Genomic DNA, 19,321 nt, shown 5'->3' with positions numbered 1-19,321 from the left:
TGAACGAGTACATTTTTTCATTTATATTGTTAATAGAAATTAAGCTGAATTTGGTTGTTAGTTATTTCTTCCAGTTTGAGCCATTCTAGAGTTTTTTTGTCTCTACTGTGACAAAAAAATGTATAAAGTGAGTTATACATTAGAGCTTAAGCTTGGGACTTGTTCTAAAATTAGAATGTCTTAACATTATCCTGTTGGGCCTTCACCTTTAAGACTTTCCCAGACTGAGAACCATATATGAGCAGTCAGCTATGAGCAGTGGAATGTGAGTCTAGGTATATTCTCAGTTAATCATGCAGCTTAGTACATTGAGTGTATTCTGCTGGGTCTTGCTGTGTTATGGGCATCGATTGTGCCCAGACACCAGGAAGGGTGCAAAAAAGGGTCTGCACAACTCCAAGAAGGACCCTGGATGATGCCTCAGTATCTCAGGCAAACATTGGGACAAAAAAGTGTTCCAGATTGCTTATTTTTTTTCTGTGCCTTGTGTAAGCATGGGGCTCAAATCATACCAATCAGAAACCAATGTGACTTGAGTTTGAATTTAAGATATTGTAAGGCTTTAGTCTATTTGCACTTCTAGTGAAATACTTAAAATAAGAGATTGTTTTTTGCCATGGGCTGCAAGTTTCTGTTTAAGGGGCAGCTCACTCCCCACGTGGATCCATGTTTCCAGAGGCCATGGTGGGGTCCACGAAACAGGTGGTTAGTGTCGTAGCCCAGAGAAACCTGGTTATAGAGCTCTTCTCACCCTCAGCCTAGCAATTTACTTCCAGCCTTTTAACAATGCTTATTTCTTCCTTTCCATCTAAGCATAATCCAGTTGTTGTGTTACGTGGAAGAATTTATGGTCATTAGAGTTTTATTTTTCATTTCATGTTTGCACAGTATTTTACAATCAATTGTTAAAAAAGGCCTGAAATTAGTAAGAGGTGGGAGGTGGTATTACTATATAATTCATTTCAGCATTAAGTGTGGCAGAAAGAAATACCTGCCTTTCTTCCAAATAAAAACAATGCATGCAAATAGCATAAAATTATTATTTAAAGAATGTAGAGTAGTGCCTTTGCTTCCAAGATTTATGAGTGGCTTGTTATAATGAGCTTGTCATATTTTGATGGCAGGATCATATTCACTTCTGTGCTTTTTACCATGACAGATTACAATGACAGGTCCTGGGAAGGTACTGATGTGAATGTGAGACAAAGAGTATCCCTCTTTGTCTGTAGAAATTCAGTAGAAATTCAACTCTAGTCAAAGTAACTGGTATGGTTTAGATATTAGGTGTCCCTCTAAAGCTCACACGTGAGACAAGGCAAGAAAATTCAGAGGTAAAATGATTGGGTCATGACAGCCTTAACCCAATCAGTGAATTAATCCCCTGATGGAGATTATCTGAGTGGTAACTGAAGGCAGGTAGGGTGTGGCTGAAGGAGGTGGGCTTTGGGGCATGACTTTGGAGTATATACATAAATATTTATTTTTTAGCTGTAGTTGGGCACAATACCATTATTCTATTTATTTATTTTTATGTGGGGCTGAGGACCAAACCCGGGGCCTTGCACATGCTAGGCAAGCACTCTACCACTGAGCCACAACCCCAGGCCCCTGGGGTATATGTTTTGTACCTGGAAAAGTGAAGTCTGTCTCTCTCTCTTTCTCTCTCCCCCCTTCTTGATCATCTTGTGAGCCCCTTCCCTCTCCCTCACTCTTCTGCCATGATGTTCTGCCATGATGTTCTGCCTTACCTCGAGGCCTGGGGAATGGAGCCACTTTATGGATTGAGACCTCTAAAACTGTGAGCCCACAAATAAACTTTTCCTCCTCTAAAATTGTTCTTGTCAGGTCTTTTAGTCACAGCAGCAAAAAAGCTGACTAAAACGGTTACTTAAAGAACAAATTTGTACAAGAATAAACATTAAATATTTATAAAAATTAATTCACATGATTTATTCTAGAAGGTTGACTCACTGTAAGGCCTGTATATTGAATGGACATATTTTAGAGCAATATATTAACCATCTGTATCAGCATTAGATCTTCCAAATGATAAGTACTGATGTTTAAAAACTTTTTTTTTTTAAAGAGAATTTTTTAAATATTTATTTCAGTTTTAGGCAGACACAACATCTTTATTTTTATGTGGTGCTGAGGATTGAACCCAGCGCCCGGCGCATGCCAGGTGAGCACGTTACCACTTGAGCCACATCCCCAGCCCTGATGTTTAAAAACTTTTAAAAAGCAATTGTCCAAGACTAAGGAGGAGGCAGCTTCTCTAGCAACAGCTTTCCAATTTGAGCTTTTACGTTTTTTAATGTTTCATTTTATTGACATTTTTTCCCTCTCAGGAAGAATGTGTGATTTTTACTGGCCTGGCAGGGGGTTATGGTACCTCTTGCCAAAGAGTCCAGAAAACTCAGAATTTTGTACATGAGGGACAAAGACCAGATGTTTAGTTAAAACGACCCATAGCTTTTATACAAATGTAGGAAATGGAAACCAAGACCTTTACTGGGAGTTTTTTCTGTTTTGGGCCCATTTTGGTTTTGATATTTTTAAAAAAGTCAGCAGCCATCTAGTTACTCAGAATGAGGTAATGGCTTATTTTGGGGGTTTTTGTTTTATTGTGTTAAGAATTCTAAGATGTAGAATGTGCTTTTCAAATAATAATTTACTCTAATATAAAAGAAAATGTAAGACTTTGAAGAGCTTAGGTAGGCCCCAACCTAATCCTTAGGTACTCATTTCCACTGGCTTAGCTACACTTTCCTTAGGGGGAAAATTTGTTGCTGGAACCTACTGATGTAGTTTGTGGAGGATGTTTGCAAGGACACCTGGTTTCCCTTTTCAAACATAGGTATGAGGACAGATATGTAACCAGAATGCACATGATGACTAAGGCCTACTTCCCAGATGCTCTTTTGTAACTACAGAAGGGGGGCTAATTGGGATATACACATGAATAGGTGGTTGTTAATTTTTTATTTTTAATAGGAAGTCATGTTATTCCTGCCTGTGCTCCTGTATGTTGCAGGTAACAGCTTCTGCAATGGTGCCCAGCAGCAATGTACTTGCCTAGGTTCCAAGTAGGACCTGGCCCACCTCTGACCACTCTTGCCTCAACACAACAGCCATGTGACCTTCTTCCCGTTTCCAATTCTTTGACTTTGGAAATACCATCTGCCTCTCTGCTTTGACTGTTAGCTCCTCTTTGTATCTGAGACTCAGCAGGTGCCTCTATCACTTGGGTCATAAGGACTGGACTTCAGCATTGAGGAGGGGTTTAACCTTTCCCTCAACACTGGTTTGGTTGGAGCCCCAAAGAGGTATGTCCATGATGTAGCCAGGAATCACAGCATAGCAATTCTGTTGGTTACATTCAACCAATTCCATGACAAATAAAACTCAACCAATTCCAAGCAAGAAAACACAAAACCCCTCAGCCAGATTGTCACTATTGTCTTTGAAGGTGCACTTAAAAATATACTTTGAAACCTACAGCGACTTTGGGCATAAATTTAATTAAAGAAGATTTTCTGGCAATCTTTTGATTCTAAAAGGCAAATTATAGACTGAAAGTTTCTATACTAATTGAGGTTAAATGAGCTAAATAAATGTTAATGTTATCCTCATTAAATACCTAATGGATTTAATTCTATATTGGGTTTTAAATCTTACCAGGTTTTAAATTGGCGAATTTAAGAGATCAGATATTTCCCCTTTGAGAGTCTATAATAAAAAGAAAATAGATAAAGTTGGAAAAGGTTTTAGAGCATATTTAGAGGCACAATCAGGCATTCAAGCTCAAGGGACAATAGTCTATTATAAACGCAGACACAAATGACCCAGAGTATCTTAGAATGGTGGACTTTGGCTGATCAGCCCTTCTAGAGCTGCTCCAGCTCCGATTCATTGATAGGAACAGACAATGATCTATGATGGACAATTGATGTGGCTATTTAGTGATCAATCCCTATGCCTCCCTATGCTTCCTTCTCTAATCTCTAGGTCAAGGCTATAGAATAGCTCTTGAGGCCGATTTGCTTATTTATAATTACTACCTCAAAATAACTTTATATATCCTAATCTAACCTTAACTGGATAAAAATATCAAGGAAGAAGGAGCCACAGAATACTGGGGAGCCCTAATATACAGGCTACACAGGACTTGGGGAGAGATAAAATAGGGGAGAAATCACAGTGGGTTCATGCTGGACCTCCCTGCCTATTAAGCAATTTTCCATTCATGTAAATGCTTTGGAAGTTGAAACTTTCCTATTGACACAGCTGCAAAATGAACCTCTCCTTTACTTGGTATGTTACTCAGGACTCCTTGGTTACACGATACTGAAGTTTCTAATATGTTCAAGTAAAATCGGGTATTTATTGTAAGGGTCCTGTGATACATTATGAATGGGATTGGGGCCAATAGAAAATCTGTAGCCAAGGACTCAAAAATCACTGACAAGACTTTCTCTTAGATTCTCCTTTCTTTACTCTGCGTCTGTTTTACCATCCTCTCCTACCACTGTCTAGATTTTTAAACCTCTCTATCCATTTGTCAGCACCTTCTGAGTTCAAAAACTGCCTTATCTTTCTCAATTCCAGATTCAAAGTATGAGGGAAGTACTCTAATTGCCCCAGTGTATATAAGGTGCCCCACCCTGAACCAACTGGTGGCTGGGGGCTGTCGCACTAACAGAGAAGATTTTGCTGTAAAGCTGAGAGAGGAGGTGGGATGAGTGGCACTACTAGGAAGACAATAACAAAAGGTGTCCAATAGAGTGCAAGGGATAATCTGGACTCTTCTCTTCCTGACTTCAATTATTTCCTGTACAGAGAGAAACTTTCCCTGCCTGATGAAAACCCCCATTCTGACCTGCAATCAGAGGGTGATTTAGCCATTTTGTGATGGTGCAGGTATTTCTCTGTAAAGATGCTGAGGAGGTCTCCATCCTAGCAGGGTGATAGCCGTAAACCATACTTTCAAGCTGTGCCTTCTGGGTCTTTGTTTTTGCAAGCAGGTGTTCTTGTGTGATATTTTTGTAGCCGATGTGGGGTTTTGATGGTTAAAAAAAATAAAACCCCAAACAAAACAAATTCTTTCTTCCCGTGGGGCAGCTGAGGGCAAAATTCCCAGCTATTTCTCCATATATCCATCAAAAGCAGTGCCAATGGTGAAAGCCTGTGAGTTCCCCTTCTCCCCTGGCAGGTGAAAAGCTTGGCTCAGGTGTTCCTCTCTGGCATTTGAAGGTGCTCCCGTTTCCAGCATTATGCTCACACCAGATAGGAAGCACTGTCCTGAGGATTTCAAGACCAGATGGTTCAGTCCCTAAATGATCATAAACTCTTTTCAAGTTGGGCCTCTTTCCCTTTATTTTCACACCCTTTATTTTGCAATGGCAATACTTGCATTTTGCTTGCTCCATTTCTTCTCACTGAGTTTACTAAGGTCAAATGATTTCTATGAAATAGAGTAGAGAGCTTCACTGATTTTTGAGCAAGAAAGTTTTCTACAAAGTTGGCAGATTTTGAAATTCTCCACCAATACTTGGGTTGTGTTCCTTGGAAACACAATACAAAATTTCCTTTCTTTGTTTATGACAAACTTTGTGGAGATCACTAAAGAATATTTATTTGGAGTTAGTAAAAATAAGACTCTTGTGTTTAATTCCAAATGTAAGTATATTCCTTTGATAATTAGCTTCATAGCTCTGTCCTTTTTTGACAGTATTGACACTAAATTTAGAAGTAGTAATAATGGGGCATTCTAGTTCAGCCCTGCAAGTATATCTGTCTACAATAAAATATTTGCTTCCAGTGACAGAAAGTATTTTAGAAGTGTTCATTAGAACAATTTGATAACTGTGTATCCATTATTAATGACCCAAGACGGGGAATTACACATTACGTGACTCATGTGACCAATAAGGAAGCTACCATTTCCATAATGATAAAGAATTCATATCACATCCATTTTACTATTCGGTATCATTTGACCCATTTATGGCTCATTTTGAAAAAGTGAGATTTAAAAATTTATAAAGTTTTTGAATGAAAAAAATCTATCAGGTAATTTCCCCCTTGCATTGCTAGCAGTAGTTGCTCTCCATCTAAGAGGTGGGGGCCATTTTGTCCCACACCCTTCTTGGACAACAGACTAACAAAGGAAGTCTGGGGTGCTCCGAGTTGTGCTTACCCTCTCCCTCAGGAGGGTGCTCCAGCAGAGGACACATATGCTTACTCTGGGAAGCCTTCTGAGGTGTCAGTTGTGAAGAGCTGGAATGGGGGAAGGTGATGTGGGTCAGCCACATTCTGGAACAGAACAGAGCTAGGAGGTGAAGTGCAGCACTCTGTGGCCATGTGCTCTCTATTCAGTGGCCCAGACAAGTTTCTCAACTGCCCATCTGGAGAAAATGTGAATAAATGCTCAGCATGGATGGCTGAGTCCTCAGCCCAGGAAGCTCCTAGTCAACGTCTACAGTTGGTGCTACTGCGATTTTGCAGAGTTAATGAATCAGCGCATGGGTGGGTGGGAGGAAGAGGAAGTGCAACGCAGGCTGGAAGGGAGGGGAGAATCATTTGGAGGTTTTGTGCTAGAGAGAAGACTATTAAATGATTCTTAGCTTGTTATTCTTTCTCCATCCCCCCAAATCTCAAAAGTGTTAAATTTGGAGAGCTCCAGATTGTCACACTAGAGAACCAGGGGCAGCATTATTCTTACTGCATGGTAAATTAGTACCCTCCTGTCCTATGTGATCCCATTGCATCACTCTCTCTCCTCTCTCTGGACTTGCCTGTGAACAACAGTTGCTCAAGTGATTTTGATGAAATGTGACATTTGCAGACTGTGGCCACAGACCAAAGAATCTGAGCTACGGTATCCAACATTTTACAGGCTACAAAATAGAAGCTGGCCAGCATTTATTGCTTGTACTAACAGCTTGAGCCAAGTTTCCTAAGCCTACGAGAGTAGACTTCTTAGTGCTGCTAATTTTACTATGAGCAAACAAAAGGGAAAAGGGGAAATAATGCTGAACAGCTGACGGAGAGTGTTGGCGAGTGCGACGTGCACACTTCCAATCTAAGGAGAGGATGGCTTTCTGTTTTCTAAAATGAAAAAGCATAATGGACAAAAGGTTATAGGCAGAGATTCCACACTGGTCTCTCGGGATGGCAGTGATTTACACATTAAGGTAGCTACCAGGGTCATGTTAAAAACTCTTCAGGGAAATTTTCAATATGATGGATAGAATTTTAATATTAATAGAGGATTCATCATGAGAATGTAAGTCATAGATCTAAATCTCCCTTCATTAATTGAATCATTCTTTTCCAGACTATTATCCAGCTAGTACATGTTTTAAATAGGGTCCTATAGCAGGTATGAAGCCTTCCTTTATCTGTAATTTCTGGAGTTCTGCTCATAGGAACAGTGGCTGAGTCATTCATCTTTTACTGTGTAATCCAGGCCATCTGCATTTCCCTTAACTTTTATTAATATTTAGTAATTCTTAAAATATACTCATATTGAACTTTAACAAATAAAAAAGCATAATTCAACACATAATATTCCACATACATGAAGTGGGTATAAAGGGAAGAATGAATTGTTAATCTATTTGCTGATCATTATACAAAGAATGAAAGTAATTTCTGTTTAGTATAGTTATCTAGCCTATAACTACCAATTACATTCAGGTTCATTGTTCAGTCATTTTCCTCTAGGTTTTCCAATCTTCCTGTAACACTGAAAGCCAGAAAGAAGGGTGGCATATACTCTAGAATCCTATAAGACAACCACAACCATTTTGGAATGAGAATGATATCAGTGCTGATATTAACAATATTACATGTTAATAAAAAAGTAGCAAGCTATTCTTATTTCTTACATACATGACAATAGTGGAGTGCATTACATTCATAATTTTTTGCATTACAATTCTTAATATACCTTTATACCACAATTTATCAAATCTCTGTTTGTATATATGGTATGTTTAAACCAAATTCTACTTTGAGAGAGAGACTCCAGCATTTATTAGTGGAGTACATGACCATTTTTTTTTTATCTTAGTCTAAAACATGCATGAGAGTAATTCTATGAATACACACCAAAATACAGACATGAGGTGTATACTTGGAAAAGTAGACCATCAACTTCTATCAAGAAAAGGGAGCTTTCCCACTATTGTGTATAATTATAATACACCAATAAAACAAAGAAAAAGAAAAGAGCCTTAAACCCAGGAATTACTGCAAAATATGTTTCTCTTCTCTAGATTTCTACTCCCATTAGCTCCTCTCCACTGCAGGTATATGTCTGTGGAATATCCAATGTAACCTTGGGTGTATCATTTCATGTATTTGATGGACATAAATTTTGTGAGATGTAAAGGTGCTGAGAAGTCCTGCTGTAAAGGAAACCATTTAATTTAGAATTCACATTTCTTAAACTTTCTCTTCATCATAAAATCCTTTCCACTCTACCAAGTAAGGTCTATAAGTAATTGGGAAATGCTGTTCTAAGGAAGGTATTCCTAAACTTGCCTCTTCCTTTTTTAGTTTTGGGGTTTGATTTTCATTAGAAACTGTATAGTGAACCCCTATTCACATTTGAAGTCCTGGCTCAGATATTACTTTCTCTTTGAAAATTGTTCCACTTGCCCTAGAATGAATACTCCTCTTATCTCCTACCCCCATAGGATTTTTTTTTCCTTTTGGCAAATCTTTGTTAATGTTCAGATCATGAGCTGGATTATTTTTCTTTTCCACTTCTCATGTTCAATCTCCTTTCTTTTAAAGGGTGTGCTTTTTTTTTTTTTTTTTTTTTTAAATTGCCAGTGCCCATCTTGTTGAAAAAAATCAACAAATACCTGTGGAATGAACGAGTAAGTCAATAAGTAGAGTTTGGGGGCTTTGGCAGAAAAATTATCTTTCTGGTGTATTTATGTGTGATAAATGAATGAACCCTTTTGAGTTAAGTACTTTTTATGTTATCTGACTAATTTCCATACAGTTGATTGAATTGAGATCAACTCTGATGTGAAATGTTTAATCGGTTATTCTGTGAAAAAATTCAAGATTGTTATTCAGACTATTTTCCCCTTGTATAGACATGAATGGTACATATGAATGGGAACTGGAATGTTTTATAACAGAAACATTTTTCTTATCTATACTATCAGTCCATAATTCAGAATTTATCTTGTTTCTTAACTGTTATAGAAGAACCTGAAATTTATGGACCTTTTTATGTTTCATTAGAACATAGCATTACAAACTTCCAGAATTAAAAGGTCTGACTCTGTTATGCTTTTAGCCTTTTTAATTTTTAAAGCTTTTTCCTGGTAGATTCCAGGTTTTAGTTTAATATTTATCAAACTTTGAGCATATTTTTCTCACCATTTTCTTTCCTCCTTCCCTCCCTCTTTTCCTTCATTTAAAAAATATTTTTAAAGATGTACTGTATAAAGATAGCTGTCTCCCTCCCTGTCTGTAATACCAATGTTAACACTGGTGTATCACTTTGTGTTTGGTTGCCATAACCTTGAGGTAATGTAAGCATTCCTAAGCAAGACTAAGGAGGCTTGGCTAGAAAGCTACATTTATAACATCTTTTTTGCATTTTCCTGTTCTGTTGAAGATGGTTCACAAACTCACAGCCTGGTATAGAACATTAAGAGAAATTAGTATGCTCAAGAAATTTAATTATGTTTCTGTTTTGAAGACTAGGTTGGCAAGTCAGGCAGGGCAAAGCCAACTCTTTTTTTGAGGTAGGACCCCTGATTGGAAGAGGAGGATTGACAAAAAGGGTTAAGCCAGAAAGATTTATTCACTTGGGGACAGGAACACCTGCTCCCCCCATCTAATTCTTTTTAGTACGGCTCATGGTTACCCCTGGCACCGTGGGAAGGTCTAAAACAATCAAATGAACAAAAACAAACCCCCTAAATGGAAAGTAGCTGGGGAGGGGAAGAGGAGAGGAAGAAAGGGACAGATGAAGAGAGTGAGACCAGATGATATAATGGGAAAAGCCCTTGATTTAAAAATCAGGGAGTTTACATTTCTAGTTTCCATCCTCTGTATAACCTTGGGCAACTTATCTAGCTTATAATTTCTTCATGCAAATATTGGTGGGATGTCTGCTTCCCAAAGTTTGTACTGGTATTATGAGATAAAGAAGAGACCTGCAGGAAAGAAAAATATATGTGACTGCAATTGGTAAAGGTAGGTCACCCAACCCAGGTGCTCTTGAGCAATTCCTGCTTCCTCAAATCTGAGGGAAAATTGACTAGACTTGGAAGTTTCTGTTCATTAGCTGGGGTAGAGATGAAAATCTGGTTAACAGAGAAAAGAATTGTTACAGATAACTCCTACCAGAAAGCCAGAAGACCATGACAGTCGGTAGAGTCCTTGTTAACCAGCTGAATCTTGCACCTACAGGTTCATTCCAGGAAACCAAGCCTGGAAGTGCACTTGGAGCCTCAAACTTTCATCTTTAGATGGGGTAATTTTGACAGGGCACAAACTCCTTGGCTAAGTGCCTAAGAGTTCCTGGGAGCCAATCCTCTGGAACAGGGTTTAGACTTAACACTATTCGAAAGCCAAAACAAAGAGAATGAGTTTCACATTCTCAAACAACTGCTCTGACGTCTGAATTCCAAAGGTGTTCCAGAAACAGAGCTCACAGACTTGAAGTCTTGACCATCAGAGTTTTCCCTGTAGCCCATTTCAGGGTAAGCTTGGGGACAGTCAGCTGTGGAATGTTAGACAAGTAGAAGAGTTTCCAGAGCCGCAGATTGTTAGAACTACTTTCTGGGGAATCATCTGTGAAGCCATTCTTATTTTTACACATGGTATATCTGAGAAAGGGATTATTTAGTGATTGCAACATTTTTTGTTTTATGTGCCTCTGAAGGCAAGATATGTTTTGTCCTCCATCAAGTCTTAAAAAAAATATTTATCCTGGCATCTTCCCATTTTTCTTTCCACATGGAAACTGATATTTTTAAGACTGCTTGTGAAATCATTCCTAGGTATGCACATTATATGGAGATCTTAGAAAACCTTTGAAGGAAAATGAATATAAAATAATTCTTTTATGGACCAGACATTACAAACCATTCTTTCATTGGGCTTTTCTTAGTTAAAAAAAAGAAAGAAAAGGTATGTTCTTTTTCTAGTCAGACAGAAGATTGAAAACAGCATGAAAGATAAGGAAAAAATGAGAATTAAAAAAAAATGTTCTCATGATAGCTTGGCATTCACGATGCTATCTTATGATTAAATAAAGCATGAACCATAATTTTGGGTTAGGTATGTTTTTCAATTATGCATTTGATTTGGGTAATAAAAGGCGCAGGCTTTTCAATAATGTTTGGAATTTAAATATACTGTTTCTTTTTCCCACTCTTCAGGAGAGCACTTATAACGCAGAACTTACCTCTAACCCATTCTTGTCCATTAAAAATTAAATGCTTTTACAGTAAATTATTAAAAGTGCTAGGTTGGCTGCAAATCATCAAAGGTACCATAAACCATTATGCAAGCAAGCAAGTGAGAAGTCTGATTAAATCTAAGGGATCTGAAGGCACATACATCCCCAGATATCCATCGCGAATTTGAAACTACAAAAGCAACCATAAAATGCTACATTAAATTACTTTAAAAACTCTTACAGGATTTTCAAAATTCAACAGTGACTTGCCTTTTCAATTAAGTATGAACTAAGAATCTCCTACCATCAAGGTATAGACACACTACCATTTAGAAATTATTTCCACTTTCTTTAAAGCTGCAGCAAAATTAACCCTATTTTCCAACTGATATTGTGTACTTAATGGATCTGAGGCACTCTGACATATTGTGTTGAAATCTAGTTATTAACTAAATCCCGTTTTCCTCCCAATGTCTATGCTATTATTTAATTATAATGAAAAAGACATGATGTGTTCTGGATGTCACAAAATAATTTTGAAAACATTAGAAGTATTTAAATATGCTTAAAGAAAAAAAGATCATTGTTTTGGCTTTAATTACTCATTGTATACTGCTGTGGTTTGAATATGATTTGATCGTTTACCTCAAGAGTTTATGTATTGGACAGTTGGTCCCCAATTTGGTGATTTGGGAAGATGGTGGAAACTTTAATAGGTGGAGCTTAGTGCTAGGTCACTGGATTTTCTACCCTTGGGAGGAACTAATGGAGTTCTTGTGGGATCCTGGCTAGTTCCCATAAAAGGGTTATAAAAAGTCCAAGACCTGCCCTGTGTACCAAATATAGAATACCTAACAGGGCACCTGGCCTATAGGAGACAATATCAGAAGAAGATTTTATTCTTGTTAACTTCATTTTTCACTTGAAAAGTCAGGCTTCACAAAGACTAATTCATCCAATGCTATCTGCTTAATGTTAGCCCAGGACTGAATGACTCTGAAGCTGCTAACCCCCAGCATTACTGGCCTTCTTAGAATTCAGCCTTGTAGGCAACCAGCTAGTTTCACATATTACACATAAAATGGTCTATTGATCCAACTCTGACAATTGAAAAGATAATAAAAATATAAATATGGAGGTAACATTGAGACATGTTGTGACAATGGTGGAGAAGAGCAACAACTGTCAGAGCCAGCATTCACAGAGAATCTGCCTCTGCCTCCCACCTATTGTTCACATCTGCCAAATGGGATGAGGATAGGTAATTCTGCAGCTTAGCTGGGAGGATTGGTTTGGGTGACTAATGCATGTGAGTGAAAAAAAATGAAAAACTTTTGAAGGCCAACCAAGCATCAGATGATTTTATCTGTCAGTGGTTCTCAAACTTTGGTCCCCATCACATTTGGGATTGGGCAGGGTTGGGGTGGCAACTTCAGAATCTCTGCTGCAATAGAATTTGCACTGCTTACCAGCTGGCAGGGATACCAGGATTTCTGGTCCGGTGATTCCACTTTGAGAACCACTCATGTAAGTTTGTATAACTTAATTGTAATCAAATCTCTGTAATGTGGGTGTTATTATCCCCATTTTGTAGGGAAAATGGAGTTTAGGAAACTTATCAGAGTAATAGTTTAAATCCTCATGAAAGAGGAGATGAGAAATTGCCTTCCAAGAATCTTCAGAATTTCGGAATACCTCTAATGGGTGACAGGAACACAAAACTACAGATATTAATCTCTACTCCCCTGTGACCCTCGAGAAAGAAGGATGTCATCAGAATGTGACAGAAACTGTGCTTGGTGTATACCTAGTGCTACATGTTCCCAAAGAAGACAATGAAAACTGAAGCCCTTCTTTCAGAGATCCTTAAGAATTTTAATTGGGAGAGACTGAGGCATGGAATAGTTTAGTGATTTGTTTGATTTCACATAGTATGAGTAGCAGCACTGGGATATAAGCTGTCTTGAAACTCAATTGAGTTTTAATTCTAAGAAGGCAACTTTAAAGCTTCTATTTGCCACCTTGATTGCCATCTGCCATGCTCACCGTCTAAAAAGCATCTGAATGCTAAGGCAACATAATGAGGTGGAATTGTACTAAATCAGGAATCAAAGTTCATTTATTTATACTATTTTTACTGGGTATCTTTCACATGCTAGGCACTAATCTGGGTGTTAGGGATAAAGTGGTAAACAAGATAGGATTCTTTTTTATTTTTCATTTAAAAGACAATGAAAAAAGTTAATGGATGAGTTAAAAAACCACAAAAACTATAAACAAAATGCAGGAAATTTAAGAGATTGATAAATACTGTTAAGAAAATCAAAACCCAGATAATGTGGAAAATAACCATAGACTCAGAAATTTACAAACACTGGTTTAATCATTTACTAAAGATGCAGAAAGAAAGAAAAGAGGGAGATTGACTACGAGCTAGTGGTTTATTTGTCACATCCTGGTTCTTAACATTTTACTTTTCTGAGTTCTCTTTTATCTGTGACTATAACCCAGATTTCCCCTCCAAACTTCAGAATTGCTTTAGGATCCTCAGAGAAGGAATGTTCTTGTATTTACAAGGAAGCAAACTACAAAAAGATGATAATATGTGCTTGGAAAGATATGCAGAGGTACATTTTGAAAACTGGCTTAGCATTTGTAATAATATAAACAAAGGATTCAGATATGCATTCAAAAGTCAATGGCAACAATCATAATAATATTGATTCAAGCAAGAGTTATTAATGGCTGGTCAAGTTTAGCGCATGTTTAGTTTTTCCCCAACTCTGAGTGATATTACAGTAATAACTTGAAGTCAGCCATGGTGAGATTTTTTAAACCAGGAATTTGGAAAATGCTACCATGTAGACCTTTTAAAATTATTTCCCCCCTCCCAGAGGGCTGGTTATTATTAGGAGAAACTCCTTCATAGATCTCTTATGCTTTTATGTGTGGTGCTGGGTATGTCAAGAATGTGTCCTGACCTCTCTTTGCCCAGGATATTTCTCAGGGCTTTATTTTCAGTGAGCACTTTGAGATCATGACTCCCTCTGGGTCAAAGAGCAGTCTTGTTTACTGCTCACTATAAAAGTGGTGGATTCTTGAAGTTGTGTTTTTCTTCTACCAAGCAACATGCTTCATGTTATGGGTTAGATATTAGGTGTTCACCAAAAGACACTGTGAGAGACAATGCAGGAACATTCAGTGGTGAAATGATGGGCTTATGAGAGCCTTAACCCAATCAGTGAATTAATCCCCTAATGGGAATTAACCGAGTGGTAACTGAAGGTGGGTAGGGTATGGCTGGAGGAGGTGGATATTGGGGCTTGTGCCTTTGGGGTATATATTTTGTATCTGGTGAGTGGAGATCTCTTTGCTTCCTGTTCATCATGTGAGCTGCTTCCCTCTGCCACACTCTTCTGCCATGATGTTTTGCCTTATCTTGAGCCCTGAGGAATGGAGCTTGCTGTCTAGGGAATGAGACCTCTGAAACTCTGAGCCCTCAAACTTTTCCTCCTCTAAAATTTTTCTTGTCAGGTCTTTGAGTCACAGCAGCAAAAAAGCCGACTAAAATACTGCATATGCTATATACTTGTTATGCTGTGAGTGATCAACTCTGTCTTCAGCAACCATCCATTAAACAGTAATGGACTAACCCAATAGATTATAAAGGTAGGATAAACCTCAAATTGCAGCTGTGACAGTTTGGGTAGCAAGGATGTCATGATCATGGAGACATGGCTTTCTGGAAGAAGAAGGGAAAGAGTTCCATAAATCAGATTCCAAGAGGTGAGAAAACTCCCTGGAATCTGGTAGCTAATATTCTTGCCCAAGTAGTGGCTGGGGGTGGGGGAGGGTTATGAGTATAGAAGGTAGTGGGAGGGGGGAGGGTTTCTCACTTTCCTATCTGTTAATAATTGACTTAAATTAATGCCCAGAGGCTAAGCTGCAAAAAGTCAAACTAAACAAAGCAGCAATATGGTGCTTGATTGCGTCTTTTTCTTTGCTTGGTGGGCAGAGGAGGGAATGTTATCAGGACGGTGGGCAAGCAAGCTCCATAGCTCCCGCTGCAAGACATGTGTCTACATCTGCTGAGCCATGAGTGCACAAAGTCAAGCAATTTGTATTAGTGATGAAGACTTTGCTACTTTATAATATAGAGTTTTCATCAACCAAAAACATTGGTGTAGATAAACTGAAAACAAGGAAAAGTAAGCAAAAAGCCTGGCCTACCAGTGCAGAGGCTCTGCATTCATGCACTTGGCCCTTGCATAGCTGGACTAGGTCTTTGAGAGAATGGAGTGCTATGCACAGCTGTCTCCAAGGGCCCTCAGAAGAGCATGGTGGAACTATAGCTATGGTGTATACAGAGGCAGGGAAAAAAGTGTCCCTAGTCCCTGGTCTCTACTGGACATCAGGAGCATATAAAGGAGGAAGTAGTACTGGTGCTCAGTCTGAAAAAGGCTCAGGGCTACATTTCCTTTGGCCCCCCTACCAGCCCACTGTAGTGTGGTCTGTCTTGCTAGCATTTAACCTCTGTCCTCTCAGCCAGTAGAGCACAGACTGTTGCCACAAACCCTGATATACACTCAGATTAGATTCCTTGGTGCTTGAATTCAAGGGATTTGGACACTGCTGGGAATGGGGGTGGGAAGCTAATGTGGCTTACCTGGTGAGGCTTCTGGCCCAATCCAATGTGCTGTTTTGGATTGCACTGCCGAGTGTGTTATGGGTTACAGTGTTCTACAGACTTGTGCTATGAATGCCCATACATGTCAGAGCGATTTTTTTCTGTCCAGTAGGTCAAACAGAAAAAAAAATACTCAGAGTGAAGAATGGAAATCTTAGCATATGTTTAGGTGATAATGACCACCCAGAGTCTAGGAGAAGACAAGTTTCATTATGATGGCTCTACTTTTCTGATGTAGCCAAGTTCCTTAAAGGCAGCTATTAGCATGCTACTAAGCTCATATTGAAACTGAGTCTTGGCAATGGGAGCCTCTGACTCTCAGGCTGGATACTCTTATTTTGGGACAGATTAACTTGGATTGACAAAATAAGGTGGGAAGGTTTAAACAGCCTCTCTTGTCAAATGGAAAAGAGCAACTGTAGTGGCATCTCAGATGCCACTAAGTTCTACACGAAAAAGTGACAGTGATCTCTTTGGGGGAGAAAATATCCTTCACTCCACTACCTGAAACAGCTGCTGACTTAGGGGATCTTGGGTTCATCTCTAACACGGCCTAGTTTGGGGATGGATAGGCTAAGGCGACAGCTGATTGTGTCCACCAGGTGGCAGCAACCATCCAACTGCAATGAAAAATTTGCATGACCATGGACAGGCAGCATAAAGGGTGAAGGCCAAAACCCTTGTCTATGACAATATTCTCAAGACTTCTGACTTTTGGCCTGTTACTAATGGCCTAGCCCCTTGATTTTCCATTTAGACGTCTAAGACTGGCAGATTAAAGGCACCCCTCTCTGGGGCCATAAACCATGCAAATAAATTGTATCTGCCAATCAGACCGTCTGGGTCATTTGTGTCTGTGCCAGCCATAATGGCCTGTTCTCTAATCAGACCAACTAGCACTGAGCTTCTCATGGAGCCTTCAGTGGCTCAGATTGCTGTCACTGTCACTTGGTTTTGGTACCTCATCAAAGGGGTAACATATTCAGCATCACAGACTGGGCACAGTAAAGAACTGTGTTTCTAATGCAGACTGCATACCATATACTGCACAGGAGTCACAGTTCTGCCAAGATTTGGTCTGTTTGTTCTGTGGTGAAGTAGGTCACATTGCATGGGACATTACCCCTGTCTGTTCCTGGCAAATTGACTGTCACAGCTTTGAGTCCCTTTTGAGACTCCCATTGTTGCTTCATGGCTTTGATATTTCTTTTGGGTTATGGTATTACAATTCCATCCAATCAGCCAACTCCAGTCCCACTACTGTGGCCCTTAAAATGAAATTGTGTCATGTGTTAGACGTTCTGCATCATTTGCAAAGACCATCCAACAATGGGCTCATAGTCAAAGAATTTAAAGGACATTCAATGTTCCTTACCATCTGCAGTATTGCTGAGTGCTGGGATGGGAGTCTCAAAAATCAGGTCAGAAGGGTTTCTGAAGCTCTGTCTCTTACCTTTTCCTGGTTTACACATTTTAGTAAGGCAGTCTGATCACTCAACATGGTTGTCAAGAAAGTTTTTATTTTTCTTGCCATTCCTGGAAGGTGATCTGGACATACTTTTTTTTTTTTTTTTGATTAGGATTCTACTGTGACAATTCATGAACATAATATGTATTTCTTTTCCTTAACAGAAAATCCAGATCAGCCCAATTGGTCCTGAATGATTCTGCAGTTTCTGATGCCATCAGTGTTGACCAACACACAGCCCAGCACAACATTATTTCAATCTGAATGGTGCAAAACCATATGCTTCTCCTGATGCCTGAGCAGCACTAGGTGAACAGTGAATAGAGACTGAGGCTGTAATACTCAGTGACATGGATTTATTTTTAAAGTAAACTCATAATTGTGATCCAAATCAAGTTTAACAAGTCTTAAACTGGAGTAACTGGGACCCTTTCAGGTTATGTTTGTATGTGGAAGAGAATGGATATCCAATGTCTTACCAATAAGGATGGGAGCTGCTTTTTGACCCACTGATTGTCCTCTATAATAATTGATAATGACACCAAGGATTAATGAATTATTTTAACCCTTAAAAATTTTTTTTAGTTGCAGTTGGACACAATACCTTTATTTTATTTATTATTATGTGATGCTAAGGATTGAACCCAGCACCTCACATGTGCTAGGCAAGCACTCTAGTGCTGAGCCACAACCCCAGCCCTTTTAACCACTTTTGGGATGAGACTCATCATTATGGATGAGACTGTTGGGGCAGGCCTCAAAATGGCTGTAGTTAGCCTGCCAGAAGTCTCGGTAAGGGAACCTTTGTTATATATTTAAGGTGTTGTCAGGGCTGGGAACTGGCTGTTATGGTTAGTCAAGGTCAGAAACACTGATTCAGCTTATAGACTCAAGGTCGTAAACATTAACTTATGAGCACAGACCTCTCTATGTAACCTGTTGGCAGTGTGCTTTCTTTGTTTGGCTTGCATATAAAAAAGGCCTATGGAAATAGGCTAAAGGAGGACCAAAATGGAACTGGCTGGGGGCTGGCTAGTTGCTGTGGCCACCACTGAATAAAGCATGTCTGCTATCTAGCTGCATTTTGTATCTTCTTTCACCTGCCAAACCCCAGATCTGTTTTCTGAGTCAGAGCCCCCACACGACACAGACTGACTTTAGAACACATGCTGGGTGGTAAAAGGAATAATGGCCACCTCAAAATGTCCACATCCTAGTCCTCAGAACCTGTGAATGTTATTTTACATAGTAAAAATTGCTTTGAAGATGTGGTTAAATTAAGGATATTGATGTGGGAGGTGTTCCTGGATTAGCTGGTTATGCCCAATGTAATTGTAGGGTCCTTATAAGAGGAAGGTAGGAAAGTCAGAAATGAGAGCACAGGTGTAAGGATAGAAGCCGAATTCAGAGAGGAGAGAAAATAATCTGAGGATTGAGGAAGAGATCATAAGCCAAGGAATATAGGAGGCCTCTAGGAGCTGGAAGAAGACATGACAGCTTCCCAAAACAGGACACTCCTGAAGACCCTTTTGACCCATTTTAGATGTAGGCCCTTATACGATAAAAGTTTGTGTTGCTTTAAGATGCTAAGTTTGCGACAATTTATTACAGCAGTAATAGTACTGTAATGTCTATTAGTTTCCTATCACAGTACTACACAAAAGTGGGGTTGTGATGTAACAAATGCACCAAAATGTGAATGTGGCTTTGGAATGGGAGGTAAGTA

General features: G+C 39.1%; 1 long non-coding RNA gene across 1 annotated transcript in view; it reads left to right on the top strand.

Annotated features, from left to right (window-relative positions):
* The window catches only part of LOC308643642, a 78,997-nt gene extending 60,407 nt beyond the window's left edge, over positions 1-18,590 (top strand). Inside the window, exon 3 of the long non-coding RNA XR_014020764.1 lies at positions 17,760-18,590. This is a non-coding gene — a long non-coding RNA (uncharacterized lncRNA). The remainder of the gene's footprint in view (positions 1-17,759) is intronic.
* Positions 18,591-19,321: the final 731 nt, after the last annotated feature.

This window comes from Spermophilus citellus, assembly GCF_964194105.1.
Source record: "Spermophilus citellus genome assembly, chromosome: 3".
Lineage (NCBI taxonomy): Eukaryota > Metazoa > Chordata > Mammalia > Rodentia > Sciuridae > Spermophilus > Spermophilus citellus.
This window is presented reverse-complemented; position numbering and strand designations above follow the sequence as displayed.